This window comes from Rana temporaria, chromosome 8, assembly GCF_905171775.1.
Source record: "Rana temporaria chromosome 8, aRanTem1.1, whole genome shotgun sequence".
Lineage (NCBI taxonomy): Eukaryota > Metazoa > Chordata > Amphibia > Anura > Ranidae > Rana > Rana temporaria.
The window spans coordinates 67,246,891-67,264,741 of NC_053496.1; the positions used below are offsets into that span (position 1 = coordinate 67,246,891).

At 42.0% G+C, this 17,851-nt stretch overlaps 1 protein-coding gene across 5 annotated transcripts in view; it reads left to right on the top strand.

Annotated features, from left to right (window-relative positions):
* Window positions 1-17,851, top strand: part of FGFR2 (fibroblast growth factor receptor 2) — a 128,444-nt gene that overhangs the window by 2,563 nt on the left and 108,030 nt on the right. The gene's annotated exons all lie outside the window — the stretch shown is intronic.

The following is a 17,851-nucleotide window of genomic DNA, read 5'->3' on the forward strand; positions in this document are numbered from 1 at the left end:
ACATTCCATCATCGTTTATCATCAGTTGTATGTGAGAGTTGAGATCATCCTCCGCTGTATCCCATATACTCCACGTTTTCCCCAATATGATTGTACGTTCTGATCATACGATTCCATTGTATCTCAGAGATAACGTTTCCCTGTAAACATAATCTGAATATCTGTTCTGATCATATGTACCAGTTCTATCCTTCATATTGTAAGATTCCCCCATACTTCAACAATATTTATCTGGTAGATCTGAATCCTATGATTGTGCCATACACACAATCTGATTGTACAGACTCATTAAGCCCCCCGATACCATCTGTACCCATCACATTCCTAAAACCTCCAATCCAGTGTTCTTATGTTGTGAATGTTTGATATTTAATACGTAATCTCTGCCACCTCATGTCCAATCGTCGTAATATAAAGACCGACCTAGAGAACGTTATAGAATTGTATGATTTCCATTGTCTGTGAAGACATTGTCATCCCCAATCATGCGTTGATTTTATTTTATTTTTTGTAAAGCGCCATGAACTGCGCCTTTCATACAAGCCCATCAAACCGAAGACTCAACGTTTGTCTTGTGTGCCCAAACGATTTTTGTCTAAAGCTAGCCATACATTATACAATTTTCTTCTTCAATTTCTTTTATATTGACCTTTTTTCTATGTGATGTAAAGCGCTGCCCCTGATGTTGTAAAGTGCTGCGCAAACTGTTGGCGCTATATAAATCCTGTATTATAATAATAATAATGTAGTGCAAGGGCCTGATTGTATACACGTGGAAAGTGTTTAGGCTTGACCTCTTATTATATGGCCAAAGGAAGATTGTATAATGTATGGGCAGCCTTGGTGAATTGTACAATCCGGTAGTAACGTGTGTGTGTGGTCAGCATTCTGATGATCTCACCAGCCTGGCTTCCTCCAGAGGGATTTGTCCTTGTAGGTTGGAATCTGCCATTGGATTAGCAGTCCTGGAACACACGTTATCACTTGGAAGAAATATTAATATTAGACAAAGGGGGGCGACGAGGATTTGCTGGCGATGTCGGGAATGACAGAATCCTTGTCGCTCTGGTCGTTGCTCCATCGTTTTCTCGGTGAAAGCTTGGCATGGCGTTTGTATGTGGCGTAGCAGAAGTTGGGTTGACCTACCTGGGCACGTTAACCTGACTGTTCTCACGTGGGCGACTTATTTGCTGAAAAATGGAACAATGGCGGAGGGAGGACCCAGGTTGTCATTCTTTAAGACTCCGCTTTAGATCTCCTGCTTCACTAGCTTTGCCTTTTGTGCAGAAGCTTTATTTTCTCCTATGGGACAGGCTGGATGTGTTTTGGCTGAAGAACAAGTTTTTTTGTTACAAGTAAAAGAAAAAGTTCCAAGGAGAAGCAAATAAGTGAAAACGTTAAACAGTTGTGTCCCTTCTAGACTGTCAGATAGAAGTGGCTGCTTTTGTTTGTGTTTGTCTTTAAGTATCTAAACCTAAACATTTGTCTTTGTTTTGGGTAGAGAAGGTGAGGATTAGAACCTGCTCAGGTTTCCACCTTCTCCGTTTTATCCCGGTGACCACTGTCAAGGGAAACGTGATGGCAAATCCCACGTTTTTTGGAGTTGTCACCAGACCAAGGATAATCTTCCATGGGGACACTTGTTCTGGTGACAACTGTTGAAGATTTTACTCACTTTGGAGAGGTTTATTCTTACTTTTCGTTGTGTTTCTTGTATGGGACGTAAATGTCCTCAAGTGGGACATGGCAAAAGAAAAGTTTCTGGCATTTTCTAACTCTTCTTTCCTTTCCCACTCTATAAAAATAGCTTGTGCTATAGTTTCATTTTTTAAAAAGGTATTAAACCCATAAACAAAATGCATTCTATTGCAACTTATTAATGTCTAGATGTGGTGGCTGCATTAGTATAATAGTTGGCACTTCCGCCTAGAAGCACTAGGGTTGTCAGTTCGAATCCCAACCACAGCACTACCTGCCTGGCGTTTGCAGGTTCTCCCTGTGCGTGCATGGGTTTTCCCCGGGGTTCTCCTGGTTTTTCCTCTCCCCCGGGTTCTCCTGGTTTTTCCTCTCCCCCGGGTTCTCCTGGTTTTTCCCCTCTTCCCCCGGGTTCTCCTGGTTTTTCCCCTCTTCCCCCGGGTTCTCCTGGTTTTTCCCCTCTTCCCCCGGGTTCTCCTGGTTTTTCCCCTCTTCCCCCGGGTTCTCCTGGTTTTTCCCCTCTTCCCCCGGGTTCTCCTGGTTTTTCCCCTCTTCCCCCGGGTTCTCCTGGTTTTTCCCCTCTTCCCCCGGGTTTCTCCTGGTATTTTCTTCTTCCCCCGGGTTTCTCCTGGTATTTTCCTCCTTTCTTCCGGGTTCTCCTGGTTTTTTTTTTCCTCCTTTCTTCCGGGTTCTCCTGGGTTTTTTTTCCTCCTTTCTTCCGGGTTCTCCTGGGTTTTTTTTCCTCCTTCCCCCCAGGTTTTCTCCAGTATTCTGGTTTCCTTCCACACTCCAAAGACATGCTGGTAGGGAAATTGGTCCTATTATGTGTGTGTATGAATGTGAGGTTAATAATCTTAGATTGTAAGCTCCTTGAGGACAGGGACTGATGTGAATGTTCAATAAATATGTAAAGCGCTGCCTAAATTAATGGCGCTATAGAAGTACCTGTAATTAAAAAAATAAGTGTTCATTTTTTTTTAAAGCTCCCTTTTAACAGAACAAGCAGTCCAGGAAAAGTGGCAGTTAGGGAGTTAAGACAAACCATTTACCACAGGCAGGGGTGCTTACAAGGGTAAGGGGGAAAAGGGAACTGCTTAGGTTTTAGGTGGAGTTTGGCTTTAGATCATTAGTCCAGTCTATCTAAACCTGTTAGTACATCTAGCACACCTCTCTAGACTGACAATGCTGCTGTCCAAAGGTGTCTCCGTTGTGCCCCCATTCAGAATTCCATAATGGAGACAATCTAAGACGAGAAGTGTGTTAGTGGCCGGATCATCAGGGTAAAATATAGAAATAAAACAAATGCAGCCATCGCATGTAAGAAATAGTAACCTACAATATGTTACTTTTTTGTGTTTTAATAAGACTTTAAAAGTTTTGGATTAAAAAGTAAATAGAGGTGAACTTTAGAGACTATAACCCTTGTCAGATTGTGTCTGTCTTTGTGACCGTCCTTTTAAAACTGCTTTTTTCTTTCTTTCACAATAGTTCCAACTTTCCCATCAACATGGTGCATTTTTTTTCTTTTCTGCCTAAAGGGTTAAGTGCCCTAGGGCAGCTGCATATATTTCATTCTTCAATTCAAAGTTAAATGAAAAGTCTTGGGCTGAATAGGTTAGACTGACTGGTTATAAAACTGTCTTAACCAGTGACAGATTTACACAGGCTAGGGGTGAGCTGGTGGAGGATGGCTGGCCTGGACCCTGCTAGGAATGTCACATCTCTGTGTAGTGTAAACCCATATTTCACCCTGAGAGGCCTTTTATGTTCTTCATTATAACAAAGGATCTCTCTCTGGTACAGTGAAAGTCACCAATCACTCTTCTGTTAACTGTTTACAGTCAAAGGTAAACTTCAGCCCGAGACTCAGTCAATGGATGCATTGATACGGGATGAAAGCAAGGTCAGAGAGGCATTGGGGGATCGTGACATATTATTGAACAGTTTTCTGTGTATAAGCAAACACCACTCCCGTCCTTCAGTTGTAGATATGTTGTTGGTGGCCTACGCAGGCAAATTGTTCTTGGATAGCGATTGGTGTGCGTAGTGGCTGAGATTATTGGCTTTTTGATTTTACAAAATGTGTAGCGCAGCTTTTCTCAACGAGGGTTCGTCCAGAGGTTGCTAGGGGTTCCTTGAGCAATGAGAGATTTTTGCCTTTCAGAGTAACCACTTTATCTTTTTGGCTCTCTGTAAAAGGGGGTGTCTTCCCAATGATCACAAATGTATGGAGTATTCTTCGTACTAATGTACAGTGAGCTATAGTAATTATTGGTAGGGGGTTCCCTGGTACCAAAACAGTATTTCAAGGGTTCCTCCATGTTAAAAAGGTGGATGTAGGTGTCTGTCTATCACATGTATTAAAAGAGATATCTGTTAAAACTAAGCCCTAGGGCAGGGATCCTCAAACTACGCCCCTCCAGCTGTTGCGGAACTACACTTCCCATGAGGCATTGTAAAACTCTGACATTCACGGACATGACTAGGTATGATGGGAATTGTAGTTCATGAACAACTGGAGGGCCGTAGTTTGAAGACCCATGCCCTAGGGAAAGGAAAAATACGCCCCTGCACTGCAAGGGTTAAATACTTGTCTAGGTCTAAGAGGTGCCCAAAGCAGCACTTTTACTTATCCAATCTGGTTGTTAGATTGCTCCCTACAACCTCTTCTGCCTTATGCTCCGGCAGTCGCAGGTCCTCTGACGTCATCAAGTCCAATGCAGAGCCTGTAGCTCAACATTGGATATAAGAATGCTGTGTAGAGTGTAGAGTCTCAAACTACAGCCCTCCAGCTGTTGCAGAACTACACATCCCATGACATTCACAGACATGACTAGGCATGATGGGAATTGTAGTTCCTGAACAACTGGAGGGCCATAGTTTGAAGATCCATGGTGTAGAGCAGCCATTCTCAACCAGGGTTCCGTGGAACCCTAGGGTTCCTCCAGAGGTGGCTAGGGGTTCCTTGAGCTGTTACTGATTTACCTCCTGTTTGATGGTGCCTACATAGTTCTGAGCCAATTCCACTTGGAGGAGCCAGTGGTATGACACCAATGAGCTTCATAGTTCTCTGTAAGGGGGCCATTCTTACCACCACTGTAAAAAATTGCATTCTTCTCACTGACCACCAAAGTAAGGGACATTGTTCCCACTGACCCCCAATGAATGGGTTTTATCAGGGGTTCCCCGAGACCTGAAAATTATTTTAAGGGTTCCCCTGGGGTAAAAAGGTTGAGAAAGGCTGGTGTAGAGTGTAGCCTGCAGTTCCTGGTGACTAGACCCAAATGAGTCTAAAAAAATAAATAAAAATTGCAGTGTGGGGCCAACCCCACAGCAAGGGAGGTTTTTTCCTTTCCCGGAAATGGGCTTTACGTAGCAATAGTTTTTTTTTGGAATGGCATACATTTTCCAGCATGCTGAGAGATCTTGGCAGCTGTGCCATCAGTTTGTTTGCTAGCATTTGTTAAACTGCTTGTTTTTGACTTTGGATAGCTATAGGCATTACATAGCTGTTCCCCCATGTTTCCTCTCTATGTGGGAGATTTAATAAAACTGGATAGTGCAAAAGATTATTTAGCTCTGCATATAAACCAGTCAGGTTTTATTTTCAAAGAGTAATTGAACAAGCTGAAGTTAGAAGCTGATTGGCTACCATGTGCAGTTGCACCAGATTGAGTGCTCCAGTTTTAGTAAATCTCCCCCATTATGTTGGTTATTTAAAGCGGTGGTTCCCCCTTAAAAACAACTTTTTTTTATTCCACTGGCCCCCCACATTACAATCGAATTAAGGCTATTATTTTTTTTTTTGCTGCTGTACATACCTTGATACAGCATCTTCACCCGTGCATCCGGGATGCGAGTCCCGCGGGAGTGGGCGTTCCTCACATGTGTTTGATTGACGTTTTTCGGAAAAACAAGCTCCCCCCTGTCGCGTAAGCCGCGTCACGGTTGGCGAAAGGAGCCGAACGGCGAGTCGGCGCTATACTGCGCATGCGCATCGCCGTTCGGCTCCTTTCGCCAATCGTGACGGGGGGAGAGCTCGTTTTTCCGAAAAACGTCAATCAAACACATGTGAGGAACGCCCACTCCCGCGGGACTCGCAACCCGGATGCACGGGTGAAGATGCTGTATCAAGGTATGTACAGCAGCAAAAAAAAAAATAGCCTTAATTCGATTGTAATGTGGGGGGCCAGTGGAATAAAAAAAAGTTGTTTTTAAGGGGGAACCACCGCTTTAAGGTTTCTGTGGTGTAGAATGATCAGGCTTATTCAGTATAACTGTGCAAAGAACAGGGAAAACATGGAAAGTGCAGTTACCCCATAGAAATTGGGGTCCATTTACTGTAGTTGGCTCGGAGGTGATTTATGGCGGCTCTGGGTTGCTGTACTTTGGACAACCTCGTTGCTCTTTGAAATGCGTTTCTGAACAAGCCCCATGTTTGTTGTGATTATTCAGCTCCATTACTCTCTCCAGGTACAGAAATGTTGTATTGGATAACTGTCATCTAATGCCTATAGGAACCTGTATAGTGACAAGGGGAAATGAGACCAGTTGATAGGCAACCTGTGGCTTTCTTTGCATGTCCAATCGGCAAACACTGGGATGGCTTCATTATGATGCACCTCAGGAGTTGAGTAACATATGCCAACTGCTGCAAATCTTTAGCTTTATAATATACTCAGTGTTCAGATTCCTACAAGGTTCTAAATGGTCCTTTCAAGCTCCAATCTGAAGTGTTTGGGGGGCAGAAAAGTACTATCTAATTAAAGCAATTATCAGCAGTATCTGAACTCGAAGACCAGAGTGTTTTGCTGTAAAACCAGAATGTCTTTGTATGAAGCACGTATTGTGCAGTAGCTGCTGAATGTACATTGTGTGTTGGCATCTGCAGAGTGCCGTTGTATGTTCGTGTGAAATTTTGCATTCTTAACCTGCATGGTAACGTGTATGTCATGTCTCTAGTGCCATTCAGGTCTCATTGTAACTTTTAATGGGGGATGCAAAAGCTCCTCGATTTGGAAGCAGTGAGTGACTAAGAAGGGGTTGCCCCCTCTTCTTGGAATGCCAATTAAAATGCAGATTAGGACTGTTTTGTGATCTCTCCAAAGCTTTAGAAACAAATCTATGGTGGGGTGTTGAGGAAGGAGGCCAGATCCCCTTGGAGCTAAAATGAGAAATTCTATATGGGATTTGCAAGCACAATTAAAGATGATGAAGAAGAATTGCCTTCGAGGGATTTAGCGAAGGCAATAGAGCAGGGGTTAAACCTTCTTCTTTTTCTTCTTCTTTTTCTTTTTTTTTTTTTTTTCTTTTTTCTCTTTTTTTTTTTTTTTATGGAAGTTTGAAAACCCATTGGGTATTACTGTGTTTTTAAAGGAGCACATTGTGGAAGAAGGTGCTGTTTTAATGAGAAGCAATGTGCTTATAATTGGGGTCCTTGCTGTAGAAAGTGACTGGCTCAAGTACTGGACTTTATTATAAAATAGTTGTATGGATGAGAGAACTTTTGTCCTGTCCAACGTCAAAAAGAGAGGGGTGCCCAGTTAAAGGAGATGTGCCCATTACAGATTTTCTTTTCTGCGCAACTGGAAAGAAATTAGTTGGTAAGAATAGGCACTTTCTTCCGAGTGTCTTTTGTCTCCTTACAGCAAAGTTCGGACAACATTTATTTTCTGCAGGTTTTGTTAAATTTACATTTTATGGTTATTCCTGGGCTATTTAGGTCAAAGAGGGGTTCTTTGTCCATTGAGTCACGGCTAGATTTGTCTTGGGAAAATCTGTTAGTCCGAGTGTGGCAGTACTTTTTTGACATTTTATGCAAAGCAGCATAGTAGACCTAAAAACCCTGTATAATATATTAACCATCCTGTCATAGAATACCTAAATTGTCGATTTGAGTGAGAAATCATACATTTTTGCTAATTGGTTCGGTGAAATTTGCAGTCCCTTATTTCCATTTGTTTACGGAATGTTCATGTAGACGAGTCTGCATTCCATGAACCTATGATTCCCTCAGGGCAACAACGAAAGTTGAAACATTACCCTTTGGACATAGTGGTTACTTCCAAAGCCTGTATGTGCCTAAAGGAACACAATAGCTAATACATGTAATCTACAAGTTGATTATTGTAATTCCAAGTTTATGTGTAACGTTGCCGTTGTTTCATCAGATTAGGTGACCCGTCAGATTTTGTAACGGAAGTGACGTTCCATTATGGCGATCTTGCTACAACCCGCACTCGTCCATAGTAAGGATACAGTGAGCAAGCTGACATCTTGTTACACCCACCGGAGTCTTGCATTTTGCACTTATTTTTAACAACAAACTGAGCTTAATATAGTGGAATACAGTATTTTGACATTCGTCTGAGTGTATTAAAGTTACATTTTCAAAATTCATCGTCCAAACAGTCAGACGGATTTAAGAATACTGTATTTCACTATATAAGCTGTTTACTGGTAAAAATAAGTGTCAAATGCAAGACTCCGGTGGGTGTAACAAGATGTCTGCATGCCGCTGCCTTAATGTGGACGAGCAAGATGGCCGCCACCGAATGTCACTTCCGTTACAAAATCGGACAGGTCGCCTAATTTGACAAAACACTGTGGAGCCAACGATTGCCTGGCCATGTTTGATTCTTGTCAGCTCAAGAGATGTACTTTTGTGAAGTATGTTAATATTGTGGTTTGAAGCAACTAACTGTGTATAAGCAGTGAAGTCAACCAAGTTGCTTAAATAATTGCAGCCAATGTGTTTGTTAGCTTGTCTTTTATTTGATAATGGTATTCTTTAATTGTATCAGTTGTCTGTTGCCACTTGATATATTGAGTGTCATTTTGTATAATTTTTATTAAATGTTTTTTAAAGAATTTTTTTTGGGTTTGGCAAATTTTTTATATATATATATATATATATATATATATATTAATTATTTTTTTTTTGGTTCTCTGTGGAAAAAAGTTTATGGTAAGCTGACCTCTCAAAGTAATTTTTGACATCTTTGATTTGTTATCAATGTTTTTTTTCTGGGTGCAGGGACATTAGCCACAAATTACTTTTGCAAATGATTGTGGTTGTTGTTCAGTCGTTTAGTTGTGTCCGACTCTTGGCGACCACGTGGACCATAGTACGCCAGGCTTTTCTGTCCTCCACTGCCTCCCGGAGCTTGCTTCATGATAAATGTCTGCAAAAAAATATTTTTTTTATTACTAAAGATTAAAATAATTTTACAATATTCCTTTTAGTTTTAGCACAGTCCCTCAACATTAAAGGGGTTGTAAAGGTTCGTCTTTTTTATTTTTTAAATTGGTTCCTTTTAAGCTAGTACATTGTTGGTTCACTTACCTTTTTCTTCGATTTCCCTTCTAAATGTTTTTTTTTCTTTGTTTGTTTGAATTTCTCACTTCCTGTTTCTCTTCAGTAAGCTTTCCACCATCATCCGAGCGGTGGAAAGTCATTTAGAACAGCTTACTGAACACCTTACTGAGGATGAACAGGAAGTGAGAAATTCAGACAAAGAAAACAAAGAAAAAAAACATTTAGAAGAAAAATAGAAGGAAAAGGTAAGTGAACCAACAATGCACTAGCTTAAAGTAAACTATTTAGAAAATAAAAAACAAACCTTTACAACCCCTTTAAATTGAAAGAACTTCAAAATGGATCTTTATAAGGGAGTATGTAGAAGAGTCAATATACTTGTCTTTCTGATGGCTTGTGCGTTAAAAAGCCACCACTTGCTCCCCAGCCTCTGCATGCATTACACTCCTCTGGGAGTGTAGATTACCTCCTTCTCCGATGCGTGTTTTGGTCCTTCTCACCAGCTAATATGTTGCCGCCATCGGGAGGAACCACAATGTGCAGCAGGAATTCAACAAAACCTTGCGCAGGGGTACAATGAAGCAACAGATTTTTAATTCAAGGATATTATCCTTTTATTTTTTATGCAGACAACCTTGTGTGTAGAAGTGACTCTTTGGTGACAGGGATACTTTACCTTAGCCTAAACACAGTGCCTAAAATGTAAGCTTGTCCTTTTTTTTTTTTTCTATGTAAGGCAAAGTGACAGGTTCACTTTAATGGTATCTCCATCAGAAGCACAAACACGGCTTACTTTTGCTCCCTCAGCTAAATCTTCGGCCAGCAGGAATGAAGAAAAATTACCTAGTACTTCTAAGTATGAAGATCTTGGTGGGTTTTTTTTTTTTCCCTCTTATGTGCTGATGCTTGGTAATTGGACATTCGGCACTATCATGAGGGGTGGAATGAGTTTCAAGCCCTGTACACACGGCCAGGAATCCCGCCGGGAAAAAAAGGTTGGTTTTCCTGATGGGATTCCTGGCAAGCTTGTCTTGCAAAGCCGTGCATACAGATGGCCACTCAAAAGAGCCACCGTTCTTTTAAATGGCAAGAACGCGGTGACGTCATCGACTACGATGAGCCGGCGATCATCACATTCGATGCCGTCGCCGCCATCTTGCTACACGCCACACTATGCCTTGTATGCGTCGAACTCTTATTGAGCATGCGCAAGTTTACCTCGGACGGGTAAGTATACAGACGACTGGTTTTCTCGGCAGGAAACACTCTTCCGGGAATCCTGACAGGAAAATAGAGAGCAGGGCAGTTTTCCTGTTGGAAAAACTGCTAGAGATCATACACATGGCTGGGATTCCCGGCCAAATGCTCTCCTGGCAGTTTCCCTGCCGGGAAAACCGGTCGTGTGTACAAGGCTTCACTCTCTATATTCACTCCTAGAAGCCAAACACACGGTAGCAAAGAAAAGGTGAGTGTGCAATTGGGGTGGTAAACATTTAAACAGGAATTATACTAATTTCTTGCAACAGTGATGTGATGTCCATGAGCACCTTCACCGATGTCCTTCCTCTTCTTGCCAGCTTCATTCGTCCATGTTCATGATCTTCAACCACCATGATTGGCCAGGCAGGGATTTAATAGCTCTAGCACATGCACACAAAAATCATTTCATCCCACCACCTTTCCGATTTAAAAACTTCTTGCTCGCAAATGTTATATTCTTCCCCAAAGTTCCACTTAGTAAACATGTGTTGTTACCCTGCATTAGCAAATCAAAGCCTCCCTTTAAATGTAATATTAAGCTGCATGTAGCCCAAACTGTTTTGTAGAGAATGGAACCCCTACCAGTAAATTATTTTTGTTTCTGGCTCATTGGGGAAACTTCCTTTCACTTCCTGGCTCATTGGGGAAACTTCCTTTCACTTCCTGCCCCAAAGCTGCAACAGGAAGTGAAAGGAAATCCCTACAAAGAGTTTCCTTTACAGGGAGTTGTCACCCAGACTTTTTTTTTCTTCTTATTTATTTATAATCAGAACAAATGGAGATGGCTAATCTACCCAGTGGGGACACGGATGGCAATTTAACCTTGGATTTAAAACCTTTCCTAGCTCTACGTATTTTTTATTTTTTTTATTCCACTCAATCTCAGCACCAGAGTTCAGTAGACCAATTCCCCTGTGCTCAGTCCTGCACCCAAACTGTTACACCACAGATCCTGATCCCCTATGCCTTTGTTTTTCCCATTTGAATGCAGACAGTTGCAGTAATGGTCATTACACAAAGGAGCTGCAAGACTTTTATTGTGCTAAGCTCATCAGTACCACAAAACAATACATAATGAGGGGTGGGGTGCTGGATTGTCCTCTGTTTTTTGTTTTGGCCTTTTTTTTTCTTTCTTGATGCCGTAATGAAACTGGTCTAATTTTATTAACGGTTCCCTTTTGTCTTTTTATCTGATTTAAGTACCCTTTCTGCCAAGAGATCTTTTCACAGATTATTAGATGGCTTTTGAATTTGATTTTCAGCATTATCCAATACAAAGATGTGATTTGCAAGAAAGTCTTGTATGTGTTGGCATCTTTATAGTATTTTGTCATGCATGTGTGCACTTCCTATGGGTTTAATGGAGTGTTCAGGATATTTTAAGAAAAAATATTTAATAGTTTGTTTAGTTTTGTTAAAGTTGATGTAAAACCAAACCAAATGACATTTAGTTTGTTAAAGCACATTGTAGCATTAACAAGTATCTTTAAAAAAACAAATAGTTTCTTTTGACCCTTTGTTAATCTGAAGCATTTTGCAGACCCTTATATACATACATACATACATACATACATACATACATACAAACAAACAAACAAACAAACAAACAAACAAACACAAACAAACATGGACTTGAAACAAAGGCTGCATTGAAGGGTGGGCTTCCTGATGGCTGGACCATGCCTGTGTAATGTGTGTTGAAATAGCCACTTGCAGTTTTAAAGGAGAATTACAGCCAAAGCTTGTTCGTTCCGCACTCCTGTGACAATTTTCAGCAGACGGTAGCGTGTTTTATTTAAATCGTGGCAGTGAGCAGGGCTAGAAGACCCCCTTCATGCTGCCAAAACAAGGGATCTAGTTGGAGGTTGGTACAATTGTGACATGTTACACCCTGAATATGGGTGTAACGTGTTACAAAAGGTGAACTTATACTTTAATTGGAACTACATTTTAACTGGTGACACAATGCAAGAGCACAACTAAGGGACAAAGTGTTTGTTGCCCTGTGACCACATGTGGCTTGATCGAGGACCTTCATGGTAGGATTACCAGGAAAAGCGGCTGGTTAAGGCTTTGTTTACCCTTTTTATTGGGGGAGGGGAGTTGGATGGTAAAAATATTAGGTTGAGCTGCAACTTTACTGCTCCTCCTTAAGCTGCAAAGGCCCATGTAGATAAGCCTTAAGGGCAGATATACATGGTTTGAAATTTGGCTGGTTCCTGCTGACTTTCTATCCATGTATGGGCAGGGAGGTTGTACAAAAGTGGATTTACTGGTTGACTTCTGTACAACCAGCCTGTCTGGGTTTTCCCAGACGATTGGTGCTGCCGGCTATAGCCATCGGCACTGATCGGTCTTTTCTAATGACGGGCAAGGTTCCCTGCTGTAAGAGTTTAAAGGCAGAAGGTTTTTAATCTTAATGCATTCCATGCATTAAGATTAAAAAACCCTTTGTGTGTAGCAGCCTCCCCAGCACCTCCCTAATTACTTGCCTGAGCCCCATCTCTCCCCAGCAACGTCCATGAATGTCTAAGCCATCCGGGACAATCCTCTTGATTGGCTGAGACACAGCAGCGGCTTCATCGGTGTGAAACGCACCTGCTTACCCTCCGTGGGTTGAGTATGTGTGCCATGTTTTTTGTTTTTGCACAATAAAAGGAGCGGTTTTTATTTTCTGTAAGTGCTGCCATCTTTTTCTTTTCTACCTGTCAGTCAGCCAATCGGGGGAGAGAGCGGGGCTGGCTCTGGTCGGAGCTCTGTGTCGGAATGTGCACACGGAGCTGTAACTCTGCTCCAGTGCCCCCATAGGAAGCTGCTGACTGTGGGGGCACTCAATAGGAGAGATGGGCAAGGAGCAGCAAAAAGGGACCAGAGAAGAAGAGGATTCGGGCTGCTCTGTGCAAAACCACAGTACAGAGGAGGCAAGTAATAACAACATAACTTGTTTTAAAAAAAAAATACTTTACAATCACTTTAACAGCTCAGTGGGAGGATTCCTCAATCCACATTTTCGTTCACTATGTTGGTGGTTGAGCGAGAAAAAGATTTAATGTATGACCAGCCTTGGGGCCCTTTCACACGGGACTGTCCGTGTGCAGACTCTGCTTTGCTCAGCAGGGATCACCCGTCGATCTCCGCTGAGCAGGCAGATGACAGGTCTGTCTCTGCACACTGCAGGGACCGACCTGTCAGAGTGTCGATCTCCCCTATGGGGGTTTGGCTGACGACGGACCGTAGAGTCCGCTGTCATCCGATCCGCCAGACCGAAGGAAAAATAGGGTTTTCCTCCGTCACACTTTGGCGGATCGGAGTGGGTCGGATGTCAGCGGGCATGTCACCACTGACATCCGTGGCTCCATAGAGGAGCATGGAGCGCCCATTCGGATCCGCCTAAATAACTGGCAGGCGGACCTTAATGGTCCGCCCGTGTGAAAGGACCCTTAGTGTGAAGTCTCTGTACTGGAGTTCCCAGTTCCACCTACTTGCTGAAGCAAGTTCAAGGGCACCTCAATCTTCCTATTGGATCCTTTGTTAGGTTTGAATTGCTTTCTTTAGAACCTTATGTGAGAGTGGGGGAAGACAGAGGAATAGAGGGAGATCTCAATTTCAGCTTTACCAATCACAGATGCGATGGCATGTAATATAGTCAATTAGTGTTTTATAGAGTGAGATTAAAGCAGATTTACAAAATTTGTCTGGGTGTTAAGCTTACCATACATCGTCTGACCTTCTGTTCAGCTCTTTGGGCTGAGCAAGAAAAAAATCAGTTGATTCCCCCATTCCTGCTAACGGCATGGATGGAGGAATCTCTACTGCCTATTGTATTTTGCATTGCACATGCAATTCCCTAAATACAGTGGCACTGCCAAACCTGTACTGTATATGATAGAATGCAGTCAGCTGATTATTTTCTACCCTATATCAAGTCGGATGTGCTCGCAGGGTCACCCAATGTGCAAATATTGGCAAATTCACCAAGAATCCACTGAAATTCATGCCATCTATGGATCCCTTTTGGCACTGGGTTGCCAGCGATCTTTTCTTTCATCCCAAGGGAAGTAAATAACATTGTTAATCAACTATGTTTAGTGAATTATGAACCCATTTAGAAAATAAAAAAACAAACCTTTACAACCCCTTTAATTACAATACATAATTTTTAGAGAATATGGGCCAGATTCACGTAGAATTCCGGCGGTGTAACATATTGCATTTACGTTACACCGCCGCAAGTTTTATGGGCAAGTGCTTGATTCACAAAGCACTTGCCTGTAAACTTGCGGTGGCGTAGCGTAAATCCGCCCGGCGCAAGCCTGCCTAATTCAAATGGGGCATGTATCATTTAAATTAGGCGCGGTCCCGCGCCGAACGTACTGCACATGCTCCGTTTTGAAATTTCCCGCCGTGCTTTCTGTGAAATGACGTCGCACCGACGTCATTTTTTGAACGTCGACGTGAGTTACGTCCTTTCCTACTGACGGACGACTGACGCAAAAAAAAAAAATGTGAAATTCGACGCGGGAACGACGGCCATACTTTAACATGGCAAGTCTATCTATACGCCACATGATACCAGCTTTAACTATACGATGGGAAAAGCCGACAAGCGAAGACTTAAGAGAATGCGACGGCCGCGCGTACCTTCGTGAATCGCCGCAAACAGCTAATTGGCATCCCTGACGCGGAAAACGACGCAAACTCCACCCAGCGGGCGCCGAAGTATTAGGCTTCATTTCCACTGGCGTTTTTACAGCCACTTTTCTGAGCGTTTTTTACAGCTTAAAAACGCCTGTCCATGTTATTCTATGGCATCATGCCCACATAGAAGTTTTTGAGCTGCAAATGGCATAGGCGTTTTTGAGCTGTAAAAAAAACGCAGGACCAGGGCGTTCTGAAGCTCCAGAGTAGAGCTGTAAAAACGCCAGACGGTAAACGCTCAAACGCGCAAAAACGCGACCGCGGCATTTTTAAAGCTGCAGCTCACAAAACAAATTTTTTTTTTTTTTTTTTTTTTTACAAAATAAATATGGACAGGCGTTTTTAAGCTGTAAAAAAGCCTAACAACAGTGGCTGTAAAAACGCCAGTGGAAATGAAGCCTTACACCTACGATCCGAAGGCGTACGAAGCCGTACGCCTGTCGGATCAAAGCCAAAAGCCGTCGTATCTTGGTTTGAGGATTCAAACTAAACATACGACGCGGCAAATTTGAAAATACGCCGGAGTATTGGTAGATACTCCGGCGTATTTTTTCTGTGAATCTGGCCCTATATCCTTAATGATAAACTCCTGGCAAACTGCACAATATACAGCTTAAATTTGTATATTGGAACGGTTTTCTCCGCCAAAAGATTTTAATCAATTTCTGTCCGTTCAGTCTTGAAATTTACACTCCCTGTCAAACAGCAAAGTCAGATTGGTGACCTGACTTTTCTGTTGATATGCAGCTAGATTACCTTGACTAGCAAGAAGATTGTTGTATGCAGATATCTACAAACGTGCTAAGAGTCTTACTGAAAGTGAGAGGTGTTCCTTTCCAATTCTAGTTGCTCAGCAATAGCAGCATAAATGTCGAACGTCTAAACCATTTCTGCCGTGTCTGTCTGTTTCCCTGTTGCTTTCTGGCTGAACTGCTTTATGGGAAGAACCATTTGGCAACTGCTTGCAAGTCACAAATCACTGCCTCGTTCTCCTACATAAATGGCATATATCGTCATAAAAGTATGTAACGTAATCTAAAGTGCATGAATAGACAGGGACGGCCTTCAGGCCTCTAGCTAAAAGGCATGCTTTGACTTGTACTTCCTCAGGATATGCATATGTTATGTTGTTAAAACCTATGCAATGTTCACAACTGTAGGGTCCTGTAATCTTAAAATTCCTGAAATGTAGAATAAAATCAGCATGGTTACCTCCTTCCCAACTATCTGAGATCGGAAAGCAAGATATTTATTATTTTTTTTTCTGGTCATAATACAATCACTTAAAGCGCAACTCCTCTATTGAGAAAAAAAAAACATTCCCCCTCTGGGTGATCTATGTATATTGCAAGAATTTTAACCACTTATGGACCGCCTCCTGCACATATACGTCGGCAGAATGGCACGGCTGGGTACAGGTACGTCGCCTTTAAGAGCCCAGCCGTGGGTCGCGCATGCGACACGGTCCGAAGCTCCGCGGCACCGATCGCCGCCGGTGTCCCGCGATCAGTCACACGAGCTGAAGAACGAGGAGAGGTGTGTGTGTGTGTGTGTGTGAGTGTAAACACACCTTCCCTGTTCTTCACAGTGGCACTGTCATTGATCGTCTGTTCACTGATATAGGGAAAGACGATCAATGATGTCACACGTCCAGCCCCGCCCCCCTACAGTTAGAAACACATGTGAGGTCACACTTAGCCCCTAAAGCGCCCCCTAGTGGTTAACTCCTAAACTGCAATTGTCATTTTCACAGTAATAAATGCATTTTTATAGCACTTTTTGCTGTGGAAATTACAATGGTCCCAAAAATGTGTCAAGTTGTCCGATGTGTCCGCCATAATGTCGCAGTCATGAAAAAAAATCGCTGATCGCCGCCATTAGTGGTAAAAAAAAAAATTCTTAATAAAAATGCAATAAAACTGTCCCCTATTTTGTAAACACTATAAATTGTGCGCACCCCAATCGATAAACGCTTATTGCGATTTTTTTTTTTTTTTTTATACTAAAAATAGGTAAAAATACATATCGGCCTAAACTTAGGGATTATTTTTTTTTTTTTTTTTTATATCTTTTTGGGGGATATTAATTATAGCAAAAAGTAAAAAATATTGCATTTTTTTTTCAAAATTGTTGCTCTATTTTTGTTTATAAGCCAAAAAATAACCGCAGAGGTGATCAAATAGAAAGCTCTATTTGTGGGAAAAAAAAGGACGCCAATTTTGTTTGGGAGCTACGTCGCACGACCGCGCTATTGTCAGTTAAAGTGATGCAGTGCCGAATCGCAAAAAGGGGCAAGGTCCTTAAACTGCATATTGGTCCGGGTCTTAAGTGGTTAACGACTTTTATTGCAGATTACTACCTTTATTTTATTTTTATTCAGAAGAAATCCATGTGTGTTTGTGCCTTTGTGCTGAGTAGGTCTAATGGGAGTGGTTTCATAATTGCCTGTCAGGTGTGCAGCTGCAGGGCACTTATGAGGCAATCTGCTGGGCCTGCATCCCTTTAGACGTGCTTTTTTTTTTTTTTTTTTAAGTATCTCTCCAAAAATGACTTTTGTTGCAGAGGGTGCCTGAAATCTGACTTGTATCTTAGGCAGACTTCTGGGAAAATTGATGAGCCAATCACACAAGCAGGAAATGTCTTCAGAGTGATCAGTACACGCTCTGTGTACAGAACAACTCCATGTAGCCATATTGCATTCTCAGGAAATTACAGAGCTGCAGCTTTAGAAAGGTCATTTTTAATAACATTAAATTACAATATGATTAGTGTCACAATTAAATGTGCTATATTTTTTCTTTGTTATTTTTTCCCCCCCACGAAAGTGGAGTTACCCTTTAAGATTAAAAAATAAAGTTGGAACAACTTACGGTTTCACAG